This window comes from Sciurus carolinensis, chromosome 15, assembly GCF_902686445.1.
Source record: "Sciurus carolinensis chromosome 15, mSciCar1.2, whole genome shotgun sequence".
In the NCBI taxonomy this organism is placed as follows: Eukaryota; Metazoa; Chordata; class Mammalia; order Rodentia; family Sciuridae; genus Sciurus; species Sciurus carolinensis.
Genome location: NC_062227.1, coordinates 61,760,623 through 61,773,671, shown reverse-complemented (window position 1 = coordinate 61,773,671; position 13,049 = coordinate 61,760,623). Strand labels below are relative to the sequence as shown.

The window sequence follows — 13,049 nt, the reverse complement described above, 5'->3', positions numbered from 1 at the left end:
ATAGTAATGCTGCTACCATGTACCTGTGAAGCAGCCAGGAGAAGAGCACTTGGTCTCTGTGATCTTCTCCCCTGCCACACCCCCAAACCCATAGCCCTGTGAGAAAAATATTAGAACCAAATCTGGGATACCAACAGAACTTACCTAGAATACCACAATTCTTCAATTGCTGTTACAGTAGAGAAACGACTAAGAAACTATTACGAACCACAAATGATACATGTGGGAGCCATGAAGACAAGATCCTGGAATAGAAAGATATTAGTCAAAACACTAGTGAAATCAGCATCAAGTCTAGGGTTTCAATAATTCCAGTGGACTCATGTTACTTTCAGAGTTATGACAAATGTATCTTGGTTATGTAAGATACGAACATAAGAGAACATGGGCTGAAGGGTACTGGGAACATTGTGTGTTTTGCAACTTTTTTTTTTTTTGGTACCAAGGATTGAACCCAGGGTCGCTTAACCATTGAGCCACACCTTCAGCCCTTGGTGATTTACTTATTTATTTATTTTTACTTTGAGACAGAGTCTTGCTAAGTTCCTTAGAGCCTAGCTAAATTGCTAAGGCTGATCTTGAACTTGGGATCTCCTTGCTTCAGTCTTCCAAGCTGCAGGGATTACGGGCATGTGCCACCATGCCCGTCTTCCACCTTTCTTGTGTCTCAAATATTGGAAACAAAAGTTTTACTAAAAGCAACAAAAACAAAAGTTTATGAACTTAGGGTGCACATAGAAACTTCTTGAAATGCAGCAGCATAAGTCCCTCTTCAGCACGTATCTCCATTGAGAGGCGTGCAGGGCAGGTATCGGTCCCTGGGCTTGGGCGCTGCCCCAGCCGAGGCTCCTCCCCGGAGCCACAGGGGCGCCGGACTCTGCCCTGGACGCGCCCCGCGGGGCGGAGCCGAATCTGCGGACAGCAGCTGCACACGCACAGCCCCGCGGAGCAGATTCTGGCCCCACCGCGGGGCCGTAGGGCCCCTGGGAGAAGCAGCTGGGTCATTGCACTGACTGAGCGCTTCCAAGGTAGGCAAGCCATGGAGATCGGCGGGCGGCGCGCACCAAGTGGGCGGGTGCCTGGGTGCCCTTGGAGGGGTGTCCCCAGCGGAGCTCGGTGCTCCAAGGACATTTCCTAGAAAAAGTCTTGGTGAAGAGAAAAACTTTACCAAGGTAATCTGTTCTCAGGTTGGATTCCCTGGACAAGAAATTTCTTCGCCTTTGGAAAGAGAGTTTTTTCTCCAGCAAAGGAGCCAATCTCTCCTTAGCCTGGCGCACACCTGATTATTTATTTAGTTTGTTGTTATCCATTTCCTCTATTATAGGCCCCCGCGATTTCTGTCTGCTAATTTCAGGAGCGGTGGAGAAAAACCCTCCGGAAAACTCACCGGCGTGGCACTCACAGCATCCTCAGTTTTTCACAGCAAAGATGAATGAGGGTGGTGGTCTTGCCCTTCATTCATTGGTTTTGCGGGTGCAGCTACAGGGCAGCCCCCTGCTTGACAGTTGTGTTTTGTTTCTGTTGAGAGGGCATTTTCACATTTTTGAGTTACGCATTGCAGAGCCCTAAACAGCACTGGAAAGGAGCAGTGTTACCTTCTGAAAGTAGTACAGGACAATGCAAATGTTTTTTTTTTAGATTGGGTGGTGACATAGTTGTGAATTTTCAGCTTTTTTTCCAAGAGAAAAAGAAAAGAAAAATCAATTGAATATAAACCTCAGAACATGTACTAGCCCTGAGCATAACCACAATTGATCACCATTATATCATAGTTGTTTTATTTGAGGAATCAAACCGCTCTTCCTTTTTTGGTGTGTAAAGAGCAGATGAAGTGTCCAAACAGAAAAGGGAGTTATTCTGCATTTGCAACAGGGGAAAGGTAATCTGTCTGTCTGATTTTACCTAGTGCCATTAAATATTCAGCTCTATGGGAAGACTGGTTTACCAGAAATTTGAGCTGGGCTGTAGTGTCAGGGGCCCCAGCACACACAATTGGAGCTGTTGTGAAACTGTTGCTTGGTTGTTTCCCTCCCCCTCACAATTTGAGAGTGAAGGCCCCTGACAGGGAGGAATTTGTGCCTAAGGCAATAAAGATCCCATGTGGTTCATGTTCTATTTATGGAATGAATGAAATCAGGTCCTATTTCCTGAGAACCAAGCAAACTTCACAAGTTTCTTACCTTTCTTTATTTAGAAAATAAATTGATACCCTGTCCTAATTAAAAAAGGGACTTTTGAAATGAACATAGAAGCTATTTCCTGAATTACTAGTGGGCATGTTATTTGTTAGACTAGTTATTTACAATGTGCTTAGCAGTGGACTTGAATTCTAATTTAAATTTTGGCCCAAACTGAAAAACTGTAAGCTTGATTTGGCAAAAGATGAAAAATGAGAGGCATATTTATTTGGGATAATGACTGAAGGGAAATAATTGATCTTTAAAGAAATTCAAAAATCTTTTAATGTTGTAGTTTCAGATCTTTTGAACTAAGATATTTACATCAAAATTGTATGATCATTTATAGATCGAAAATTTTCATAACAGCAAAATTTTACTATGGATTTAATAGCATGTTTAAATGAATTTCCATTTTACTAAGCACAAAAACACAGTTGTCTACATGGGTTTGGAAAACAAATGTGTATGGGGATATGTGTGCATATATTCAGTTTTAGAAAATATTTGTATTTGTTGCATCTGTGACTTTGTAAATAAATACTGGCCCTACTCACACATTCACTGGGCCAGTATTTATTGAGCACCTTTTATACAGGACACTGTTCTGTGTAGAAGACAGGAGGCGACACATTCCTTTTTTGTTTTAAAACATTGGGTCCTCGATGGCACCCCAAGATCATAGATCAGGACCACATCAATGACTATTAATCAGTTTTGATAGTGACTAAATTTAGGTTAGTTTCAAATTCCGTACTCTCTTACACAGATTTAAGTTGTTGATTCTAAAAATTTTAAAGAAGCTCCCACGTTATTCTAGTCAGTGATTTCTCTTTTTTTAGGTTGGGGAAGAAATTAGGAATCACGTGTTCTAGGTTTAATATTACTAAATATTGAAGCATTAAACCTAAAATAGCTAAACATTGATTCCATACACATTAAATGGAAACTAAACTTGTATTGTGTATGTCAGTAATCTAAATGGAAAATATCTTAAAATAGAGGACATAATTTTTCCTTTAAATTAGAAAAATATGACTACAATTATATTTTTCCTAGAGGGGAAAAAGAAGTCACTTTATTCAAGTTATACTTACTTTTTGTTATTTTTTTTAAAAAACCTGCTTTGTTGGAAGTGTAATTTTGTACCATAAAATGCATCCAAGTGTCCAGTGCAATGATTTTTAGTAAATTTACATAGTCATACAACCATCACTGCAGTCCTGAATTTAGATCACTTCATCAAATACCTGTTGTCCATTTGAGGTCATTCATCCCCACCCCTCGCCCTAGGCGACTACTTTTCTACTTTCTCTACTTTCTCTACTTTCTGTCTTTTTAGATTTGGCTTTTATGGACATACCATGCAAATGAAGTCATATAACAAATGGTCTTTAGTATCTGGCTTCGTTCACATAGAATAAAGTTTTGGAGGCTCTTTCATGTGGTAGCATATATCTGCACTTGGTTTCTTTTTATTGCTAACCAGTATTCATTCAATTTGATGGCTGTACCACATTTTGTTTCACCAGGTGGTGGACATTTCTGCAATTTTGCTTAAATAGTAAGATATGTTTGATCTGGCTTCCATGGCAGCATAATTTGAAAGTAACTGACATGAGCCATCTTCTTATTTGATGCTTTGATTCTCTTCCATGATTTAAAATATTAATGCCGAGAGATAAACATCTAGGTTCCTTTTAAGCAATGGGGTTTCCTATGTGGAACTATTCAGGGAGCAAAAAAAAAAAAAAAAAAAAAAAAGGAAAAAAAAGACCTTCTTAATGTTGACTTTTGTTATACCTCTATTAGGAGTCAGGAACCTTGAACAGTCTGAATTTTGTCTTATACACCCCTTTTATCCTGCCTTGAGCTACCATGGCAGGTCATGCCTGACAACTTAGGCTTAGAGAGAGTCCTCTATCTGAGCAGAAACCCTACTCTTAAAATCTGGCAATTTTTGTGAATCTAAAGGTGTCTTTTACAGTGTCTCTCTGAATGCCTTTCAGTTATTACTCAAATTGCAAGTTCTTATTGGGGAAAACAGAACAGTAAAATAAATAGCTTGAAGTTTATTTTTATTGGTAACTTAGAATGCCCAGAGATTTGCTTAAACATCTAAAATCTGACAATAAGACAGCCTGGGTCAAATAATATAGTTTTCTAAAGCTAAATGTGTTCATGTGCAACTTAGTTTTTGTCTGAAATGTCAGAACAACTTCCTTTAACTTCCAGGCAGAGGCAGAAGTTTAATGTTCAATCTCGGTAGCAACACCCCCAACCTTGGTAAGGGTTTTAAAAATTCTAAAACAGATGCTTTTTTCTAGCCTTACAGTGACAATTTGTTCTAAATTTCTTCTACGAGGTATATTCTATTTTCAGGAATCCGCCTTCACCCTTCTTACTTTCATGTGCTTCAGTTATCTGGGCGGACCCATGCTGTGTGGTCCGCCAGGAGGAACCAGGCTTGATTAGCCTAGTGCCGTGAGTACCCTCTGATGATTTTGATGGGTTCCCTATGTTGTGATGATCTGCTATGAGGAACTTGGACAGGCGACTGCCTCTCAGCCTTGTGTCTCTCTGGATTTTAGGAGGAGGCTGCTCTCTGATAAGCTGGGCATCTTCATGGCACAGAAGGGTGAGCAGGGAATGACCAAAAGGAGGGTCCAGGACTTGAGTAGACTTTGTAGTCATTGACCCCATAGTCTACATGCAAATGGACAAAGATGTTGTGCATCTAGAAAACTATCATGAAAGGGAAGACTAGACAAGAGAAGGAGTTTTTCATTTGCGAATTAGATCCAGTTCTTGTTGCAGACATTCTTGTATTTCTTATGTAGTCTATATATTTCCTTCCACTTTTTCACCTTAGGAAATAGTGCTTATCATTAACTTTCTTGCAACATCAAAAAGACTTTTTTTTGTTTTGTTGTTACATGGATGTCAACTGTTGAACTTCAACAGTTCTACTACCTGTCACAGTTCACTTGGCTGCTTATTAACAGTTCTGAGTTCAGTGCCCTTTCTTTTCATTTACACCTTTTTGGGTTAACATTTAAATGAAGGAAAACAACTTCAGTTAATTGAGACGTCCAGTTCTCCTAAAATCAGGGAGAGCCCTTGGATTTTGAATCTCAATTATTTTCCTTTTCTGGGGTACTGTGCATTATTATGAAAATAAAAGTTTTTAATAATTTTTTTTTTTAACTGCATAGTATTGTAAGTTTTAACAGCTGGTTACAGTCATGGAACCACCATCACCATCAAGTTATGAACAATTGCTTTACCCCCCTCCCAGATCCTCTGTGTCTCCCTTTCCTCATTTCCAGTCCCAAGTAGCCACCAATTTGTTTCCACTTCCTATAGTTTTCAATTTTGTAGAATGTCATATAAATGGAACATAGAGTATGTGTCTCTATGAACATGGCCATATTCAGTCAGGATGGTATATTGAGATTCATCTATGTTTTTGTGAGTATCAGTTAATTTCTGTATTAGCTTTCCATCACCAAAACAAATACCTGAGATAACTCATAAGGAGAATAGGTTTGTTTTGGCTCATAGCTCTGGAACTTTCAGTCCATGATCAGTTGACCTTGTGGCTTTGGGGCCTATGGTAAGGTAGCATGTCATGACAGAATTGTATGGCTGAGCAAAGCCACTCACCCCATGATTCCGGAGTGAAAGAGAGGAAGAAGAAGGGGCTGGGGCCTGAATCCCCTTCAAGGTACACCCCCAGTGATCTGAGACCTCCTTTTGGCCCTACCTCTGAAATGTTCCACCAGCTCCCAGTTGTACCTTGCTAGGGACGACGTCTTTACCATGGACATTTAGGGACCCTCCAGACTTAAACTATAGTGATTTGTTTTATTGCTGAGTTTCACATGCCTGTTGGTGAACCCTTGACTTGTTTCCAGAGTTTGGTAATTAAGAACATTAGTTTACAGGTTTTATGGAGCATAAGTTTTTCATTTTATTGGGCAAATTGCTAGGACTGGGATTTCTGGGTTGTACAGTTTAACTGTGTAGGAAGCTGTCAACCTGTTGTCCACAGTGACTCTGTGTTTTGCCTTCCCATCAGCAACAGACAGGCGTTCCAACTGACCAGCATGCTCACCAGTACTTGGTATTACCTCCTCTCCCCATGGCTAATCTTAAAATGAAGTCAATTATATTGTAGCTAAAATCTTCTGGGAGGAGTCTAGAAATCTATAGATATTTTGTAAATTCCTGACTTATTGACTCTTAAAAGATTTTATAAAGCCACACAAGAAATTTTCCAAAAGGGAACCAGGTAAATATTACGAGTCACATGGTATATGTCACTGGCATCTGCTTCTTTTCATATTGTCTTCGCTGACAAGTCATAACTGGCTTTCAGTTTGATTTGTTAGTTCAGAACCTCAAGGTAGGAGGAGTGATTTGCTGAATGGGTGAGGGAGGAAGATTGAGGGGACACTTGAGCTTAGGTGTTGCCACTCTCAAATGAAATCCTATAAGCAAATGTCCACTAGTTGTGAATATAAACATAATTATTTAATATTCGCTTAATGTGCATATGTCAGATACTTCATAAAGTACTTTTAATGCCTCGTCTCATTTGATGCCCACATAATTCAATGAGAAGGTAAACGTTCGCATATGAATTTTCAGATGAAGAAGCTAAAGTCTGGGGAGTTTAAATAGCTGTCTAAGGCTGCCGGGGTAAGAAAGTAAAGTAGTCTTGTAGACATCACCGATGGCATCCAAGTCTTTTGTTTTTAAGCCATGAAGCCATCTTGCCTCCATTCATGAAATAAATCTACTGGGTAACAACATCTGCTCAGTTCCTGAAGGACACACCTGGAATCTCACATCAGGAGTTCCTTGGCTGTGACTTAGTGACTCACTTTGGAATACCCTGATTCTTATCATCAGTCCAAGAAGCAAGGATTAGAAATTCATTCAAAATGCTGTAGGAGCTCACAGTGGTGAGCTGGAAAGAGCTATCAGACTCCCAGGCCAGAGTCACCCAGGCCTTGGGTGGGGATGCTATGACCATCATGACTCGCTCGCTGTCTTTGCTCAATCTTGCTGAGCCTCCTTTCCTCATTTGTAAATACCTCGACTGACCTCTCTGTGCTGCTGAGACAGGCAACATACTCTACCCAGCACATTTTGGGCACTCCACAGATCCTGGTCCCTCCCTCGCACTCTTTCCTGAATGAGACGGGCTCACGTGACTTGTACCTCTTTGCAACTTAGTTGCTGAGCTGGCCTTGACTGACACCTTCAGCTGTTCCACAACGTTTCAAATCAGACTATATAGACTATTTCAATACAAAGACATTTGAACTTGAGGTCAGTCTGAGTTCAGGTGATAAGGTCAATTTATAACCTTGAAAAACTTGTATCACTTCTCTTTGCCTTGTTCCACTTATTATGTGCTGAAGACAATGCCTATAGGGTAGTGTTGTAATGATTAATTGTGACAATGTATGGGCAATAATTTTTTTGGTAAGTGGCACAGTGCTTTGTTAACAGTATATGTTTGTACATAGTTTTTACACCAATATTTAAGTCATTTTCCCTCTAAAATAAATAGCTTTATTTCATATCTAAGAGTTTTCTATAGGAGTAAATTTATGTGTGTATTTGAATGAGTAGCTCATGGTTGAATAAAATCAATTCTACTGAAGAATACATTACACAATTACTGGAAAACAGAAGTGAGGTTCCGTGTTAACAGGCATGTCTTTGGTGTACTGTGTATCATTTCCAGGTAAACTGCTCAGTCACCGGAGATCGAGCCAGCTGACACTGGATGTCACCATTGTGCTGTGTAATGTAGCTGTGGCACAGGTGTGCTGCTTAAGATTCAGGACAGGGCCATTCTCTCTGAGGACTTGAAGGTTTGCTAGCTTCCCTACTCATAACCTGATAAAGATCCAGTGGTACTTCAGTTGTAACTTGCTTTACAGTTTCTGATATCTAAGCTGTGTATGATAGAGATCAAGAGCCAAGAAATAATATTGTTAGCTCAGAGCTGGGAAACTAAAAACGGAAAACCCAGAGACTGTGCTAAAACCAATCAGAGTGCCTGGTTGCAAACCAGAGTAATTGGCTGAATGACTTGGCAGATAAAGAATTTACTGGAAGAATGTGGAGTAACTCCAAGAATTGTTAGGAAAGTTAGAAAACTAGGTTTGGAAAGTGGGAGGATCTCACGCGCTTATCATATCTCTGCATGATCAGGCCACAGGTAAAACAGGTTAGGGTCCTTCTGGTGTCACCACTGATCACTGGTCACCACTACTGGTGTTTTGGCCACTGGCCATGAAGCACAACTCTGTGTTAGAGTCCTTCCAGTACCTGAATGAGAATTGGGTTTTCACAGCCTCCAGCATCACCAAACCATATGGCCACTTACATCCCGGGGGCAGCACTCAGCTGGTGGAGTCTAGGTGTGGTAGCTTACTATGCTCTAACTCCAGGGAGTGGGGACAGATGAGCAAGAGACACTTTCTGCAAGGCTCACGCAGATGGTGGTTCCAGTGTCTGGGAAGGAGGGTCAGGTACTCCATAGCAAACACGCCAGGCATCCTGAAGAAAAGAGCTGGGTGCCTCTGTGTGGTCCCCGGGGCTTTACTGCCCTTGCTGGGCTGACTGGGACGCATGTAGGGCTGCAGCTGGCCTGTCCTTCAACTCTCGGGGATCCATGCCAGTCAGGGCGGTTTTACTGTGGCTAAGGAGTTGACTCCTCGGGCAAATTGGATGTCTCAGACCATTTCAGTCTCCTCAAAGAAAACAAAGCAAAACAAAAACCCTGCAAATTAAAAGAAAAGGAAAAGACAGTGGTAGGCTGTACTTCACGCCATGGTGTTCTTGTGTGCGGTGTGACTGCATGTGACCTCCAGCCTCTGCTCTTCTGTAGGTGGCCACACAGCCTGCGGTTGTTCCTTCAGTCCCGTGTTTTTCTCCAGTGCCCCTTCCTCACTGAGCATCCCAAACAGCCTTGCCTTTTATCCTGTTACTCTGATCTGCTTTATTCATGGCACTGATACCACCTCCCATATTTATTTATTCATTTCCTGTCTGTCTCTTCTCGGTACTGAAAGTCCCCTGGAAGCAGGTCTTTGGCTCAACCCTGCCGGCCACAGCCCCTAACACAGTGGTATTCAAAAAATGTTTACTATAGGAAAGAATGAGTCAGAGGTTAGCCCAGAAAGGAAACGCCCTGTGGTTTCAAGACAATAAAGGGTGCCTTGTTACTTTGCTGAGGCTGCTCTCACCAAGCACCACAGGCTGAGGCTTTAAGGTAGAAGTTTATCATCTCACAGTTCTGGAGGCTGGGCGTCTAAGATCAACATGTCAGGAGGGCTGGGTCCCTCCAGGGCTGGGAGAGAGTCTGTTGTGCTTGTGCCCTGGTGTTCGGTGGTCTGCTGGCAGTCTCGGGCACCCCTTGGCTTGTGAAATCATCACCCTATTTGCTGCCTTCGCCTTCACATAGGTTCTTCCTGTGTACTCCAAACTGCAGGAAAATTCTCCCTCCAAACTACAGGAAGCGTCCACCCTGCTACAGCATCACCTCCTTTTTACTAACTAGTTACATCTACAGTGACCCTCCTTTCAAGTCAGGTCACATTCTGAGGTAGCAGGGGTTAGAACATCAACATATGCATTTGGAGGGGGGACACTATTTCAACCCATAACAAAGCCTTCTGTGTGTTTATTATGTAATACTGTAGCTATTCTCCTGTCATCCAATGGTGCAGTGGGTTTGGTTGTATTCCTAGGTGTCCAGTAACAAGGTGATTTATCACAGGGACTACAATTCACAGTAATGTTTGTGCTTTGCTTTGTAGGTTGTAAACTATTCATTAGATGCTAGTATCATTGGTTGGGATGTTGACAAATTATTGATGCATTAGCAATAAAGAATCAGTATCATGGATTTGCCAGTCTTAAAATCCCCCAAAGCAAATTTTTCTTTATAGCCCATCTCAGTCTAGAGACTATTCAAAATATTACCTGTTTTCTTCCCCTGTAGGGAAGAAAACTACTCAAACTGCTTGTCAACCTTAATTATGGATAATGGTCTCATATTTTATTTACTCATTTGACAAACATGTGCACATCATTTATTATGTATTATATGTGCTAAGTGCTTGACAAATATTAACTCACACACAACCCCATGTTGATTATTATTGTTAATAATTAATATTATCTGAATTGTACTGTTAATGAGACTGAAGCACAGAGAGGTTAAGGAAGTTGCCCAAGTAATACAGCTCTGGGGTGGCAGAATGAGGACATGAAACTGGGCAGGCTGCCTATAAACCTTTTAGCTGTTGAACTTTCTTTCTTCACAGAAAATCTCGTGGAAAAATTCAGTATATGATAGACAAAGCCGATCTGCTTTGGTTGAGGTTAAGGAGACAGTGCCCTCTCTCTTTAGCAATCCCTCTCCTCCCTGGGAGTCCTGTCTGAAAAGCCCTCATCTAGGAAATCACTCCCTTGGCATGAGGCCCCGTGTAAGCCGTCTCAATCCATTCTAGCGTAGAACAAATAAAGTCTTTCCTCACTTTAATTAACTGATTGTGTTTTATTTTGAAAATTCTATCTGCCTAATCTACTTCTGGCTGAAATAAAATGCTAACATGGATTTTCCCCAGGATGGTAATGCCATATGGCAATTTGGACTTCGCTGGCTGGTGTTCCCCTTGGGTTTCTTTAAATGAAGCAGACTGTGGGCACAAAAGTTTTCTGAACCAGATAGAGAAATGGAGTTTAACTTCATGTGGATATCATTGGGCGGAGAGCTTTGCAACCAGATAGGTGTGAACTGCCTCTATTATGGGCTGGCTGTCTTCTGTGATGATCAATAGCAGGAAAGAAGAATTGCAGTAATATTGGTATTTATTAACCATCGAGTGCCTTTACTATCAAGCATTCAAACTACAGTAACAACACATGCTCACAACTCTAGGTGTCTTCCCCTATGTGACAGATGTGTAAGTTATGGCTGAGGTCTTGGACAACTCCTTTAATTGGTGAGTGGAAAAGGCGGGCTTTTTGAGAAATATCAGGGATCAAGATGCAGAATTATTTGATATTAAGAATAAAAGGAACAGGGGAGAGTATCTTTTTGTATACATGGCATGAAGTCCCAGGTAAATTCCAATTATGAAGATTGGGAATGTAGCGGAATCCTTCCTAAAGAGAGATTGTGCCCCATGATGAATTGCCTCTGCTGGTTCGTTAATGTTCAGGGTGCCTGACAGGCGAAAAGAAAAATGAAAGCAAATCAGTCAAGTGAGATTATAGATCCAGGGAGATTGAATGGGAGGAAAACCTCGGCCCAGACCAGATAGGCTGCTTGCCTGGCTTCTGTTTCCCCGGTCCTACTTCCATTCCCATTTTGCTCCAGGGCCAGCAAACTTATCCTGGAAAGGGCTAGATAGCAACTGCTTCAGCTTGGCTTGCCAAGTGTCTTCTCTATTGCACCTACTCACCCCAAATGCAAAACCAAAGCAGTGTGGCCCAAATTCAAACCAATGCAGGGTTGCCTTGAAGCCAAACTTCACTTGTAGATGCAAAGTTTCAACTTCGTATAATTTGCACGTGTCATTCTTTGGAAACTTTTTTTAGTTTGAATCATTAAAAATGTAAGAACCACTCTCAGCTCACAGACTATACAAACAGGTGGGGGCCAGATTGGGGTCTCAGGTGTGGTTTCCTGATCTCTATCCTGGCTGACCACCCTCCCTTTGGTTTCTGAGCACTTTGCTTATCATCTCAAAGATTTTGAGACTTAAATGTTGTTTTGAACCCAGTCTTGAATCCTGAAGAGACTTGAGAGTACTGAGTCAGAGAAGTACTGCCACTCTGGTCTATGCAAACTGACTTGCAGGGTCGCTACCGCCAAATCAACTTCTGCCGAAGCAAATAGAAGCCATAGCGACTGTGTAAGAGGATTTACATTAAAAGAGAAAATTCTTGGCGTGCTCTGTCAATTTCATTGAAAATTAAAGGATAAATGTGGGACTTTCTGGTACCTCCAGAGGCTGTCTTATTTCAAAGTGATGTAGGCCAATGTGAAAATTCTTTTAGCAGCAGAGGTCACTGCTCAATTTTAAACATCTTGTTGTTGGTTGCTGTTGTTTCTCTCTAGTGAAATCGGCCTTAATGGGATGAAAACACCCTGACTTGATGTCAAAAAGTCCAAGGTTTGACTTTTAGCTCTGCTGGTTTTACTGTGATCTTGGGTAAGTTAACTTTACTATGGGAGTCTTGATTTTCTTATCAGTAAAATGGGTTTAATAATTCTATTTTGCAGCACTTTTTAGTACAGTTTCTTTCTTAGTGCTTTATTATGTATTATAGAAATTTAAAGCAAAACCCAAATAGAGGAGTATAATAAGCCCTTTTTGCCTACCATCCAGCATCGACAATTACCAACATTTTGCTAAACTTCTTTCATCTTTACCCCAACTCCATTTTTCATCCCTGCTGCCTATTTTAAAGTAGCTCCAAATGCATATCATTTCACCTACAAATATTTTAGTATTTATTGCTAATAAGGAAGATCTTCTAAAAGAATCTCATATTCCTATTATCACAGCTGACAAAATTAAAATGATTCCTTAGGATCAGCTATTTCCCAGTTAGTCTCAAATATGTCTTTATGTAATTGATTTGTTTCAAGCAAGATCCAAGCACAGTTCATATGTTGCCTTTGGTCATATGTCTCTTAAGACTCTTAATTCATGGCAGTTTTTGGTCAAGATGGATGAATAAGGTCTCTCAGGTTAATGTATTCCTCATTGAACCTTCACCTCCTCATTGCACCTTCACCTCACGTTCTTAGCTGGTTAATGGTTGCTGCTC

The 13,049-nt window shown here is 41.0% G+C and overlaps 1 protein-coding gene across 4 annotated transcripts in view; it reads left to right on the top strand.

Annotated features, from left to right (window-relative positions):
• Window positions 1-905: 905 nt before the first annotated feature.
• Window positions 906-13,049, top strand: part of Ccdc68 (coiled-coil domain containing 68) — a 48,848-nt gene continuing 36,704 nt past the window's right edge. For 3 of the 4 annotated variants that reach the window (XM_047526451.1, XM_047526449.1, XM_047526452.1), the window contains exon 1: window positions 907-1,028. The gene's annotated coding sequence lies outside the window, so the exon portion shown is untranslated. Of the gene's footprint in view, window positions 1,029-12,333; window positions 12,428-13,049 lie in introns of all 4 variants that reach the window. The other variant, XM_047526450.1, reaches the window with a different exon arrangement.